The 12482-nt window shown below is 44.8% G+C and overlaps 1 long non-coding RNA gene across 1 annotated transcript; it reads right to left on the bottom strand.

Moving 5' to 3' along the window:
* Positions 1-1859: 1859 nt before the first annotated feature.
* LOC143519324 (uncharacterized) lies at positions 1860-6912 on the bottom strand. The gene is made up of 3 exons (XR_013132412.1): positions 6783-6912; positions 3758-3915; positions 1860-3112 (listed from the first exon to the last, which is right to left on the bottom strand). It is a non-coding gene; the product is annotated as an uncharacterized LOC143519324 (long non-coding RNA).
* Positions 6913-12482: the final 5570 nt, after the last annotated feature.

The following is a 12482-nucleotide window of genomic DNA, read 5'->3' as shown; positions in this document are numbered from 1 at the left end:
CGTCACTGTCTGACGCCTGCGTGAATTCAGTGACGAGGCGGGGGTAAAAGTTCACAAAAAAATCGATCTTTGGACGTACGAATCGATTATCAGATCATCATATGCGAATCGATTCTGAATCGGAAAATCGATTTTTTCAACACAGGCCTAGTATCTCACGAAGAATCCAGTGCTATCTATTAGACAGGCGTACTTCACAAAGATTCCAGTGCTGTCTGTTAGACAGGTGTACATCAGAAAGAATCCAGTGCTGTCTATTAGACAGGTATACCTCACAAAGATTCCAGTGCTGTCTATTAGACAGGCGTACCTCACAAAGAATCCAGTGCTGTCTGTTAGACAGGTGTACCTCACAAAGATTCCAGTGCTGTCTATTAGACAGCTGTACCTCACAAAGAATCCAGTGCTGTCTGTTAGACAGGTGTACCTAAGAAAGAATCCAGTGCTGTCTATTAGACAGGTGTACCTCACAAAGAATCCAGTGCTGTCTATTAGACAGGTGTACCTCACATAGAATCCAGTGCTGTCTATTAGACAGGTATACCTCTCAAAGATTCCAGTGCTGTCTATTAGACAGGCGTACCTCACAAAGAATCCAGTGCTGTCTGTTAGACAGTTGTACCTCACAAAGATTCCAGTGCTGTCTATTAGACAGGTGTACCTCACAAAGAATCCAGTGCTGTCTGTTAGACAGGTGTACCTCAGAAAGAATCCAGTGCTGTCTATTAGACAGGTGTACCTCCCAAATATTCCAGTGCTGTCTATTAGACAGGTGTACCTCACAAAGTATCCAATGCTGTCTATTAGACAGGTGTACCTCACAAAGAATCCAGTGCTGTCTATTAGACAGAGTGTACCTCACAAAGTATCCAATGCTGTCTATTAGACAGGTGTACCTCACAAAGAATCCAGTGCTGTCTATTAGACAGAGTGTACCTCACAAAGAATCCAGTGCGGGTGCATGGTAGAAATACTGTGAAGAGCTGTATGGTGGATAATATTCTAAATAATTTGAATATGTCAAACACCAACTGACCAGATATTGCTAAATAACTAGAGTTAACCATGATCATTGTTTAGTAATAAGTACATTTGCTTTGTGTAAAACAATGTTGACAGTCTAAATTAAATGACAGTGGTATTTTGATTATTTTGATGTGTGTGTGAGAGTAGAGAGATTCAGAAGTGTCTGACAAGTGTAATAGTGTGGTCTCTGACAGGAGTAATAGTGTGGAATAATAGCATAACTTCAGCTTTTTGCAGTGTTTACAGTGTAAGGATCATAACATGTTTGAAATGTGGTGAATGTGTGGAATGTGTGGAATGTGTGGAATGTTCGGAATGCTTGGATATCACATAACCAATAACAAAAATTATTTTCTATGCATGATCCATCCGATCCGTTTTATGATCCGTCCACTACAAAAAATGGTAAGATATGACAATAGCACTCGTGTTGAATCGATTCATGTATTAAGATCATTCTTCAGTAATTCTTTATATTGTAAATAATTGATCCACTATTTACTTTACTAATTTACCTTACTAATTTATTAGACTAGGGTTTGGTGGTTCTGGTGACCATTAGGCCTATTAAATAATATGAATGTTTTGTTCTGTTTTAATAGACTTTAGATCTGTTAATTTTCAAATTTATGAACAGGCGAGCATTATTAAAAAATAATAATCATAATAAGACTATACCATAAATGATAACATAATGATACCATAAATGGTACCATAAATATTCATTTTTATTACCTTATAAATATAATTATATATAAGCATGTCTAAATACAAAATATATATTGTAAAATGTTAAATGATATTTAAAAACAAAATAGCAGGTAAAAGTTGTATTACATTATAAAACATTTGCAAGTTAACAAAAATAATAATTTTCCATTGATGTCTCTGTAAATAGAATCACTCTGTACTCTTCAACTGTTCCAGGATTTTGAAACCTTTTGACCTTCTCAGTCCCAACTGAGATACAAGGCATAACACCCTAAATACACACAGCAACAGCGGCCTAACAAAGTTACATCTGTCCACATTTTACAAGGACCATATCACAGAGGGCTGCGAATGCAATCAAACATGTAGCCGACACATAATACATAGTAGAAACCTAATGCATTTTTATTGCAGTCAAAAAGATTTATTTTCTTTTGCTGGGTGGATGCAAGGGCTCTCACAGGGGATCACAACATCCAATTTCTGTACATTTCAACAAACATCAGTCATTCTAAGTGGGACCACACAACAAATAATCATATATACACCATTACATCCCATTCTGGTAATCACCATCTGACACTATCAGCCGCTATTTAGAGAAATCAGAGACAAATACACGAGTCATGAGCTTACTGAGTGGTAGACTTGTGTTACATCACTCCATATAAAGAAAGCCTCTCTTATTACTTCAGACTTCAGAAATATATTTGTGAAAGTAATGACCAGGGCTGGGGAGGGTTGTAGCTTAAAGGGAGACTTGCCAGCTCTCAAAACAGCTTTTAGAATTTGCTAGGAGTGACTTCCTGAAGATCATGACATGAAGATTTTTCTTTGTTTAATCTGACAGCCGTTTTACATATAAAAACTTGGCTATGTTTAAATATTTGTTTTCTCTAGGATGTGCTGAGTCCTCATTCAGTATTATTAACTCATGCAGATGACTGTGAGTGCTAGAAGGTCTCAATGAGTGCAGGACATACTGCTGAATACTGTATGGTAGACTTCAGAGGTGTGGAGTATACTCACAAAAACACGACTGTCAAGCATGTAGCGTCCAGAACGAGCATGTTACGTGACTTATATAGTCACACGTGTGTCTGGCCCTATATGTTTATGCGATTGTCAACCACTAAAGAGTTAGAGAATGGAAAAAGTTTGTGTTTTCCTTCAAACCGTCTTTCCTCCCTTAAGGCTAATTGGAAACAGCTAAGACCGGCAGAGGTAAGCTGAGGCAGCGTGGGGGAAAGGCTTGCACTATGAACTTCAGATGCTGGCCATTTTCCTGTGCCTGGGTGAGTCAGCCAGGTTTCTGCGTTTAGCCGTTCGGTGTGCGTTGATCTTCTTAAGTGGCATTTTGTTGGGCTCCATTCTCCTGCAAACAGGGGGTGTGTGAAGACCATGCCTAATTCGCATCGCCACTCAAATTGAAACGGCATTGAGGAGCCAGTCATTCGATTTGCTTTTTTGCTCTGAGGTGGATTTATCAGTGGGGAGATTGCACGAGTGAATGGGGCACCTCAAAGACACCAAACATGGTGTCACCCCCCAGAGGGGATACTGCCATACTCCCGTCCCAAAGTGATGACCTCAGCAAAAGCCACTGACAGCACTGACTGCAGGGACTAAGGCACATGCCACATTTTACAATCATAACACATCTGTGTTTCATTGACCCAAATCCAACTAGAAAAACTGCATGCAGGATGGTTGACTTGCAACCCGAGTGTCTTTACTGCATTTATCTGAAGACCCCTCACAGAAAGCAAAACCAATGATTATGTGTTAAATCATTGATTTCCAAAACTGCTGGGATCAGTGCTTTCACCACAGTCGCTGAGGCATACATATCGGAGCTGAGTTGTATGGGAAGAGGAGAGGCCTCTCTACACCGCGCACAAACACCATGCATACTCACGCGCCTCCCCGTTCAGTCCGTCAGGAGGACCGCTGCTCAGAGCGAGTGTGGGATCCCCAGGATCTCTGTGGACGGTCTGCTAGTCCTGATTAGTGCACTTACCCTGCCATCTGGTGGTGCCGACGCTCCCCGCTCACCCACGTGTCAGATCCCTTTATCTCTTCTTCCTGTTCTCCAGCTCTCTCAGGTCTGGCGTTTCTCACACAGACCACCACCTCCTCTCTTTCCCCCTTCATTCTCTCCCGTGCCGTTTCTCTAAACTGCAGAGAGAAAACGAGAGAGAAAGAGAAACAGAGAGAGAGAAAGAGAGCGATTGTTATAGAAAAATAAGTATGGTGTTTGAAAGCGACTTTAATTGAGGCATTTGTTATATTTGAAAAGGTGAATTCCTCCAGGGCGAATGCAGGAAGCTCGACCCATTTCATAGCCTTAGACATTAATAAAGAATGGCATCTTTTGACTTTAGCTTTCAGACCACAACCTTAAATGGGCTAAATATAGGAGCAGACACGGTAATTCCCTCCACCTTGGGGGATGGGACTTAGGTCAGGACTGTGGAAGAGGGGAGGCCTCCAATTAACAATGCAGAGGATCCCTGTGTTACACTCACAGCCACACTTACACATGTGTAAAGCAACAAGCATGCACATACCCAACACACACACACACACACACGTACACACACGTACACAGACAAACAAGACATGTCCCAAACGGGTCTGTGCACTGCTCTCTTCTGAATATTTGTACCATTAATAATCCAAACAGCTCTTATACTGGCCTAATAGGAGACATCCGGACTGAACGTTTTCCAGCTTATATACAGGAGGAAGTGGGTTTGTTTGTGTCCAGTCGCATGAGAACATGCCACAGAGACTGCTTCCGTTTGGAGCTGCAGGAGTCCTGGTGGCTTTGTGTGTGTGTGTGTGTGTGTGTGTGTGTGTGTGTGTGTGTGTGTGTGTGTGTGTGTGTGTGTGTGTGTGTGTGTGTGTGTGTGTGTGTGTGTGTGTGTGTGTGCTTAATTGTGTTTATTAACTTCTTATTTGACTGGGATAAGTCCAGTAAATGTTGGACCTTTTAAGCATTTTGCATTTTCAGTGAAAGCATCCAGATGTCCAACCCTTTCACCCTTTGTTAAAATGGCAGCTGTAATCATGCCACAATACAACCACTTGAACCACTCGATTAAACTTCTATAACACAGGCTATAACATCAAGGTATTGGAACACAATCAAGTATTGCTCCTGTAATTCTGAGTCCCCTTATTTCCAGAGTGTTTCACTCATTTGTGAGGGAAATCCCCTGTGTGAGACATGTAACCTAACTAAGGATAGGTGTGAATTTATGAGTCAAGCATGTGTCTGAGAAGTGATGTGTGTGTAAAACAGGTCCCTGTGGTATTCAGGACCTGCCAGTTCCTCTTTTTACATGCAGGTATGTTTCAAATGGAACATATTTACTGATAAAACACATGCATAATCCATCTGGTCTTGCTGGTTTGATTACATGATTTATTATACTTTGTCATGAAGGAGGGTGCATTTGTGCATTTGGCTGAGAAAGCTGGACTGCTTATAATGACAAGGTCTTCACAGAGAACATCCGAACCTTCAGTAGAACGGTTGGCTGAGACGGGTTTCTGTGGGAGATATGTAAGTGATTGGGCCCTGGGTCCCGAGTGCCCTCAGAAAGAATGTGAGGTTGCCTTCCATGCCAGGTAAGGCGTGCTTCATCCTCCTCGTGGGGTCGGGGATCACAGAGGCACACAGAAAACCCCTCTACCGCGTTATCCGCATCAGGTCCTGAAGCGTGGCCAATCGTGGCACCTGCAGGGGTCATGTGGGGGTTCAAACTGGTTTTCTCCCACGTGCAGCCGTGTTCGTTGCACGGAGGTGACATTGATGCTAACCTACAGTTGTGTTGGGCACACGCTGCTATACCTGATTGCTGAGAAAGTTGACATTTAACTGTCAAAGAAACAGCGGATAACTTCTGGATCTCCACTGAGTAGGAGCTACGATAACCGCAGCTCATCCTCCCGAGAGATAAGAGAGATATCAGGCTTTATGTGATCCTGACTAAGAGATATTACAAATACAAATATGCCGATAGAGTCATGGCCATCCGTGCCATGAAATGTGTCCACATCGTGCAGACATGAAAAATGACCCTGTTTGCACAACACTATGTCAGTCTCGCGTGAGTGCGGGTAGTGTGTTAAATATGCTTCCTTACACTCCACACCTGCCGGCGTGACTCTCACCTCGGATTTCACTCTGCCTCCAGTATTTCACTACCCGTAGCGTAGTGTGTGTGAGCGTACACTGTTTACATGCGTTAGCATGCGGGTGGCTGAGCACGTGTGCGCGTGTGAGTGTGTGCGTGCGCACTAGGGCGTTCTCGTGTGTGTAAGTGACCAGGTTGAGGTGTGATCTGTTATTCGGACAGGTTCCCTGCACCCTGTGCTGGAGATTTCCCCCGAGGCTGAGTCATTCCTCTCTGTCATGCATTCAAATCCGTACCGCACTGAAGCCCTCAAATCACCGGGCATATATCACGGCAGCAGAGGAAAGCACCTCACCACACGCCCCGCCGGTCAGCAGAGCCAAACCCCACACACCAGCGCATTCGTTCACTCCAACACAGGAGTTTTAATTTTAAAAAGGAAGCATTTCTATTGTTTGCTGTAATCAGAATCTCTCGTGATAGACTGGGGCTCCACAGAGGATACGTCGATTACGCTGTATGGGTTTTGACAGTCAATTCTTCAGAGAAGTCAGAGTTGAGATTCCTTATTCTGTTTATTTATTGTTATATTTATAGCATCTGTTTAACTGATTCATGTTTTATGTTCTCTTGTTATACTGCTACTTATACTGCTGTTTTATTCTTTATTGCATTATTTAATTTTTGACATTTTATGCCATTTCTAAAGTTTCCCAAGCAAAAGAGGGACAGAGTACTAACTGAACACACATTTGCATGTGAACACACACACAAACACACACACACATACACACACACACACACACACACACACACACACACACACACACACAAACACAGAGATACAAAGAGAATGAGAGAAAACACCCATAAATGCTTCCATCGGTTCTTTGTTCCTACCTCATCTTATCAGGATCCATCACGTTTGAGTGACGTTCGGTGAGCTGCAGGTTGCAGGTCAGTGGAGGGAGCAAAACAGAGGAGCACTCGGAGAGATGTTCGTCTTCACACACCTCGTGGAGAAAGCCCCTCCCCTTTCTCTTCACACACCTCGTGGAGACAGCTCCTCCCCTTTCTCTTCACACACCTCGTGGAGAAAGCCCCTCCCCTTTCTCTTCACACACCTCGTGGAGAAATCCCCTCCCCTTTCTCTTCACACACCTCGTGGAGACAGCTCCTCCCCTTTATCTTCACACACCTCACTGAGAGAGCCCCTCCCCTTTCTCTTCACACACCTCGTGGAGAAAGCCCCTCCCCTTTCTCTTCACACACCTCATGGAGAGAGCCCCTCCCCTTTCTCTTCACACACCTCGTGGAGACAGCTCTTCCCCTTTCTCTTCACACACCTCGTGGAGAAAGCCCCTCCCCTTTCTCTTCACACACCTCGTGGAGAAATCCCCTCCCCTTTCTCTTCACACACCTCGTGGAGACAGCTCCTCCCCTTTATCTTCACACACTTCACTGAGAGAGCCCCTCCCCTTTCTCTTCACACACCTCATGGAGAGAGCCCCTCCCCTTTATCTTCACACACCTCATGGAGAGAGCCCCTCCCCTTTCTCTTCACACACCTCGTGGAGACAGCTCTTCCCCTTTCTCTTCACACACCTCGTGGAGAGAGCCCCTCCCCTTTGTGGAGAGAGCCCCTCCCCTTTATTTTCACACACCTCGTGGAGAGAGCCCCTCCCCTTTGTGGAGAGAACCCCTCCCCTTTATTTTCACACACCTCGTGGAGAGAGCCCCTCCCCTTTGTGGAGAGAGCACCTCCCCTTTATTTTCACACACCTCGAGGAGAGAGCCCCTCCCCTTTGTGGAGAGAGCCCCTCCCCTTTATTTTCACACACCTCGTGGAGAGAGCCCCTCCCCTTTGTGGAGAGAGCCCCTCCCCTTTATTTTCACACACCTCGTGGAGAGAGCCCCTCCCCTTTGTGGAGAGAGCCCCTCCCCTTTATTTTCACACACCTCGTGGAGAGAGCCCTTCCCCTTCTCACTTCCACCTATCCTTCAGCTCCAATACACCAAGCATAAATATATTATAATCTCATCATCTGTCCATTTATACAGGTGTCAACCACTGACATGATTTCCAGCGAGTGCGGTCTCTCCGTTAGCAGACAACTGAAGTCGCAACATTATTATCAGAGCAAAATGTATTCATGATAGCAGAAGTCCAAGAGCCTTCTGGGCTTTGTAATATAATACCGGCCTCTTTATCAAATTGAACAGTTTATTGGAAACAGCTTGTACACATGATTTAAAAATGACGGAGGAAGGCTCTGAGGACCTGACGCTTTCTTCCTTTCCTCCCTACCCCTTCCCCCCTTTATCCCCCTGTCTCTCTTTCTCACTTCCTCACTCCTTCTTCCTCTCTCTCTCTTACCCCTTTCTCTTTTTCATTCTGCCTTCATTTCTTTATCTGTCCCCTTCTGCCATTCTCTCTACAGATGTGTGATGTTGGGTTCTGAGGTCTCCATACCAGAACAGTGGGGTGACTGGTCCTGCCGTCACACCAAAGCCACGGTCCTGGTCCTGCCGTCACACCAAAGCCACGGTCCTGGTCCTGCCGTCACACCAAAGCCACGGTCCTGGTCCTGCCGTCACACCAAAGCCACGGTCCTGGTCTTGCGTTCCCACCGAGGCCGCGGTCCCTAGAGCAGTGCCTCAGCTACCACAGGCAGGAGTGTGACATGGCAGTCACTCCTGAATTAGTGCAGAATCTGTCAGCTGAGAACACAGCAGACTTTTGTCTAAGCATCTTCATGTGTTTCTATTTCATGGAGGGGTGCCCCTGACTGAGGAGAGCCAACAGCGCCCCACACTGGCAGTGATGTGTCTGGCCTCAGCGGGGGGGCAGCCTCGGGTGGAGCTTCCGAAAGGGCAGGGGGGTCATGTTCTGTCCATGGTGAGTTTCTCACTTTAGGAATGTGACAAGGGCCGTGTGAATTCCTGGAGATGTGATGTAACCAGACAGACACAGAGAAAGCAATCAGGGGAGAGAGAGAGAGAGAAAGAGAAAGAGAGAGAGAGAGAGAGACAGATGGAGAGAGAGGAGAGGGTGTGAGATAATGTGTCTTCTTGGTGAAAGTCTTCGTCTGGGTGTCAGGTCTCTCTGTGTCACCTCTGTGCTGTGTTATCACCCTTTCCACCCCATGTTTGCCCCCTGCTCCTGGATCGTTCTTCCTCCCACGCGCACTTGGTCTTCACGGTCGGACTCGTGGTGCAGTTACTGGCATCACACCTCTGCCCACGTCACGCCTCTGAAGCACTCGCCATGGCGAAGTCCCTACTGGAGCGCTCTTAGGGCCCGGTGATGAGCTATTGGCACCGATCACATTACAGACTGTTTGGAGAGAGGAAGTAAAGGCAGTTTGGTTGGGCATGTGGAGATGTAACTCTGTCCTTCAGTAGTAAGTCAGGAACCATAATGACTCCTGAGGGGCTGCTAAACACAGCCAGCAGGTGCTTAGCATTGACCCTGCACTGTCCCCCTTCCCTAGCCTCAGCATACACACACACACACACACACACACACACACACACACACACACACACACACACATACACACACACACACACACACACACACACACACACACACACACACACACATACACACACACACACACACACACACACACACACACACACACACACACACACACACACACACACACATACACACACACACACACACACACACATACACACACACACACACACACATACACACACACACACACACACACACACACACACACACACACACACATACACACACACACACACACACACATACACACACACACACACACACACACACACACACACACACACACACATACACACACACACACACACACACACACATACACACACACACACACACACACACACACACACTCCTAATGATTTAAAGTACACAGCAGAGGCCAGAGAACCAGCTATTAATGATCTGCTTTATAGCACACCATACCTATTCCCTCTGTCTCTATCTCTCTATCTCCCTATATCTCAATTTTCTCTCACTTTCTCTCTCTCTCTCTCTCTCTCTCTTTTTCTTTCAAACGGAGTCAGACCCAGCTTTGGGAGTTTACGACTGCAGAAGACCACTGTCTATCTTTATGAGGAAGAGTAAAAACAAGACTGGCTTTAATGTGCTCTCCTGTGAACTCACTCCATCCTTTATGTGTATCACCTCTTGAAAACGAAGGATTGTACTATGACAGTTTGGGATGACATACTGTATAATGATTGGACACACCTGTTTTGCAACTAACAAGGCCCTTATAGCAGCTCAAGTGGCCAAGTCATCCTGCTGTATCCCAGGGCAAGATAAGAGAAATAACGGCACTTGTTCATGTTAATTACGAGACCATGGTAGGCTGTCTGTGACAGAAAAGAGAGATTGGTAGCTGAATCTGCCTCAATCTGCTTTACAATAGGGGAGAGAGTGAGAGAGAGGCAGAAAGAAAGCAAGAGAGAGAGAGAGAGAGAGAGAGAGAGAGAGAAAGGAAAGACTCTGGCAGCGTGATGAAAAGCAGGTGAATGTGCTTGCAGGCATGGTGTTTATCATGCAGGTTTAGCATGCACATGTGGAAATGAACGACTCCGTTATCTGCATAGGCTTGGTGAGCTTAGCTTTGTGTACAGTCATTTGTTGTGTGTAAGTGGCAGGCTGATGGCACCTGCAAGTCCGTGATATATCGGCTCCTGCCTTTCACTTCGGCGGCGAGCGGCCAGCCAGCCGACATGCTCCCCGTCCCCCCCGGAGTCCCCGCACGTTTGGCTCAAACAGGAAAAAGCCGCCATTTGTGTTGCACGTGCTTTGCTATTACAACCAGAATCCCACTGCGATAATCCCCAGGACTGCGCAGAAATATGCTGAATGACAGCTGTTTTGGATACTAACAAGAAATCATGCATTTCTTATTGTCTGCGATATGCCTGCCTTCCCCATTGGTGAGATGTATGCGGGTCCGTGGCATTACTGTCTTCCTTACTGATAGCTACTGTCATGTGTAAATGCATATTTGAGCGATCAGACTGCGGTTGGGAGAGTAGCAGAGTTTCTGTGACTTGTTCTACTGTGACTTGTTCCACTGCACTCTAATGAGGTGGGTCCCACTGTCAAATAAGGGCAGAGAGGGAAAGAGAGCTGATAACTGTCAATCCCATACAAGATTACCCAGTCTGCCAAGCTTGAGGCATTTTAACACAATCACATGTACGCACAAGCACATACTCACAATTGTATTCAGACACATTCACACACACACATACATACACACACAGACACATGCACAGCCCCACACAAAGACATGTGAACTCATATGCACAATCACACAAACCTGCAGACACACACACACACTTGCACACACACACTCACAAAAACATGCACATACACATGCGAAACAGATCCTCATACACCCATACATGCACACATAATAAAGAATGTTTCACATACCTACAAAGAAAACATGTCTCACACACCCCCATCAGGGTGAAGACATCAATGCAAGAATGCTTAATTTAAAAAAAAGTACCATCCTATAGCTCACCTCACCTGTAATTTACGATTGACACCTATAAAAAATGACTTACAATCTACCCCTGTGGTCAACTTACAGTTGATTATAAAAGGTCGATAGTGCAACAGTATAGCTGTTTAGTTACACAAAACATAAAATTTTTTTGGAAAATTCGTTGGATAAAATAATAAAAATTTCCTTGCCTCAAGGTAAAAATCACAAGAACTTTACTGTGACCAATCTCAATTACGAGACCGACAATAAAATGGGGATCTAGACATTATCATATTAGCTAACGGAAATTAATCATTTAATCTGTCTTTCATACCTTTTATTATTTAACATAAAACATTTAACACATTATGACAGAGGAATGATAGGTGTAATGGCTCAGCCCTGAATTTAACACAGCGAAAACTGAGCAAGTCCTCTTCAAACTGTCCATGTCCAATGTAGAGAAACGTAGAGATAGAAAACTGGAGAGAGAGAGAGAAAAAGAGAGAGAGACAGAGAGAGAGAGAGAAAGAGAGAGAGAGAGAGAGAGAGAGCTCATATTTATACTTGCAATGTAATTACAGAATTTTTCATAAAGGTTATGAAAATATAATTTACAATTTCCATAATTTACAACATCATGGAAATGTTCATATGCAGGACATACAGGGCTTCTTTTAAGTCTGTGTATTTGTATAAAGTAAATCTGAAGATATTGTGTATCTAAGCAGACAGTAGGTGAGGCCTGTTGTGAGAAAGACCTTTGGAAATGATGAATGATCATGATTCTCTTTTATATTATTTTGCCTAAAAGAATGATGCTTTACGTCGGTCTTCTGATTTTCTTTTTTGCTCTTGTTCCTCCAGCGGCGGTATGTAAGGCTGTGCAGGTGGGCCTAGTTGGACCCAGGGCTCATGTTAGGGTTCACAGCCCAGCCATCATTCACAAAACAGCCGCCTCCAGCAAACTTAGAGCCGAAAGTTTACAACCAGCAGCCAAGGGTGCGCTATGCTAAGCCGCTAGCGTAAACCCACAATTAATCCTGATTAAGTGTGTTTCAGCACCAAAATAATTAATGAT

The sequence above is a fragment of the Brachyhypopomus gauderio genome, chromosome 7 (assembly GCF_052324685.1).
Source record: "Brachyhypopomus gauderio isolate BG-103 chromosome 7, BGAUD_0.2, whole genome shotgun sequence".
NCBI lineage: Eukaryota > Metazoa > Chordata > Actinopteri > Gymnotiformes > Hypopomidae > Brachyhypopomus > Brachyhypopomus gauderio.
The sequence above is the reverse complement of the archived record's forward strand: the minus strand, read 5'-3'. Positions and strand labels throughout refer to the sequence as shown.